Genomic DNA, 3,216 nt, shown 5'->3' on the forward strand with positions numbered 1-3,216 from the left:
CAGTACTGTGCTAATCACTAGTGTTTCAGAATTTGTCCGAATGTGCTTGTTGAAACTTACACCTTTCATCAAGTTCACGATTGCTAGTCAGATCATGTATGCTAATAAAGGAGTCTTCTCCAACTTATATAGGACGGACAGCACAGGATCCTGTGAGTTAAGTCATTGATAATTTACCAGAGTGGCAGTTTACATTTCTTGCCAGTGGTGGTATCAATAAAAGACTACTCAGACCCATCACTGATGTATTATATAAATAAATTAATTGATTTCAGTGAAGCATGTTAGAGCCTAAATGTTGGCAGTAATACAACCACTCAAATCTCATAGGGACAGTTCTCCTGTAAGTTTTCATATATAATTGAAGCTGTTGGTGAATGATCGGACAAAGTATCGGCTGATAGAGATGGTAGGTCATTGGGTAGCGTTCTTCAGAGGTAACTCCTAGGACCTACTCTCTGTCGGTTGTGAGCTCAGTTTGCTTGTGATTTTTACAAGCATGATTGAGTTGACTAACAGCTATGTTCTGCATCTAAACTTCCATTAATATCTCAATATAAAGAAAATTACATGTCAATTGTATTTTAATGTAAATGCACAGCACCCTATTAAGTATTCTCCTGATGCTGTTTCAATACTTTGTTTCGTTCCATTTCATCATTTGTATATGCAATATGTTAAAAAGTGATAGATTTTGAATTCAAGTCATTATGTTAAGCATCATTGATAAAATTAGCCTTAAAAGGTTACTGAAACTATTTATGCACTCTTCAAAGTCCAGTTTATGCTGTGTTATCGTAATATTTGTAATGCAGTCTAATCTTGGTAATTTCATCTATTTATTCATTCTATGCTTTTCTTTATCACTCATAGGTAGAACATTGTGTTGTAATAAGTCACACCCCACTTGTTGCTGGCAACCAGCATTTGGAGTTACCAAGTTTTGTCTGTACTCAGATGCTCTACTATCTTAATGTTTTCATATGCTTCCTGTGCTATTTGATGGAAACTGATGAACAGTATTCTTTCATGATAGGCAGTCATTTAGAATCTGTTCTGATGAATTCATCAAAGTATTATTATATTTGCAACTCGATGTTTATTCCTGCATTTCAATTGCACATTTTCTTACCCTGAGACAAGGAGATACTCTTGTCTCAATTCTTGACTTTTGCTAACCATTTTCCTCTCATATGCTTATTCTCTGATCCGTTATCTTAATTTCCTCTTTTGTTGACTATTGTCAATCCAACTTTGGCTCCTTCAGCTGCCTTTCTGGCATTTTTATATCCTCAGTCAGAATACTACAACTCAGACGTCTATCATCATCCTTATTGTGACCCCATCCTCATTTTGTGACCATCACCATAACATATCTTTTACCATGATTTAAAACTCTCACTGCCATTGGGTTTACTTAGCTTCTGTTACTCCATTTCTACTACCATGATCATAATACTGTATCCTTTGTACCAGGCTGTAATTTGTAACTACATGCCAACTGCAAGATTTTGTCTCGGATACCTACAGCCTGTCAAAGCCTTGCTGTCCCATACAACAGTTCCTTCTGCATTGCTGACACTTCCCATCTTCCACAGTTTCTCCACTACTGAGCTTTGCCAGTTTTTGCAATCCTGTCTATGTCTCGTCCCATATTCATGACCTCAGAGTTTTTTGTCTTTTTCAAATTGTAGAGTTTTATTTTAGATAGGCAGAGAGATTATCTGTTAAAGTTTTGGGTTAGATGCCAGTGAGATTTGTTTTATAGTGTATATGTTGTGAATAGAGTAATAGGTCTTCTTGATATCTATCCCGAGACTTAAATTAGCATATCTATTAATTCTGGAAAGCTGAACTACTGTGTAATGTTGGTCTCCTATTCTTTTACATAACTTGTTTTGGAAGCGATGTGTCTATGACCCTTTTATTTGAGTAGAGTTCAGTGCATTGCTGTTATCATTTAACAGTAGTTTGTGTTCTGATTGCATTAATTATGGATTTGTAAATTTTGGGAAAACATTTGGTGTCTCCAAGGGTCCAGAATGAAATTACTGTAGTTATATCTAATGTATTTCACAATGTTTCTGCTCCTACTTTTTACCCTTGAGTCCTTAACCAAGACACGGGTTCCTCAATAGGTAGGATTGTTGCTGTAACCTTGTTGCTGCTCGGTGTTTTATATGCCAAGCTTTTTTCCTGTAGTCGATGTTTATGTATGTGTGAAGTCTGTCTGTGGCTTTTTCTCCAGTGATGATGGTGTGGGAGAGACTAAGGAACAAAATTTATGTCTGAATCAGGTTGAAAGTTGCAGACTTTGGACTGCGTTAAATATTATCCAGTAACCAGAGACCTGGAACTCATGCACCTGACCACCGTAACTTGTCCTGCCGTCTAGTTTTGAATGTTGAGGGCTGTTCATACCGGAGTACTTCAATTGGGACTTGGCATCTTATTTATCCTTCCTTCATGGCTTGGTGAATGCCTCAAAGTGTTCTCCCCCAAAGCATTTTGAGGGTTACACTAATCATACATATCCCAGGGACATTGGTTAACTGCGGTATTCCCCCACTGCAACAGACCATTGTCCTTGGGTCACCTATCTGCAGAGATTTGAATTTATTTTTTATTTCATAGCATGTCATGCATGTTTTTATATAATATTAAAGGTCTTTAAATGATGTAAAATATCACCTTTATTATTTTTATATGTTCAGAAATTTTACATAAATATTTTAGGTTTTCATAGTTTGTATTATGTCTAAAAAAAATATCATTCATGATGTGTCCATATTCTAAGGTGCTCCGTTGTTTCCATTTTCCCGTGTGATTTTATCAAATATATATATATATATATATATATATATATATATATATATATATATATATATATATATATATATATATATATATATATATATATATATATATATATATATATATATATATATATATATATATATATATATATATATATATATATATATATATATATATATATATATATATATATATATATATATATATATATATATATATATATATATATAATTTTTTTTTTTTTATACTCTCTACATCTCATTTATCCTCCTCCTAGACAGATGCCTTAGTAACTTTGAGGTATGTCCTCCCCCTCCTCTGCCCACGGGCCAAAGAGGCTCTGTGTGCTTGGGTGGTTTAGTTGCTGGTGTGGTTTTCCCTGACAGCTTCCCCCCTCTC

This window comes from Homarus americanus, unplaced genomic scaffold (assembly GCF_018991925.1).
Source record: "Homarus americanus isolate GMGI-L3 unplaced genomic scaffold, GMGI_Hamer_2.0 scaffold43075, whole genome shotgun sequence".
NCBI classification, from domain to species: Eukaryota; Metazoa; Arthropoda; class Malacostraca; order Decapoda; family Nephropidae; genus Homarus; species Homarus americanus.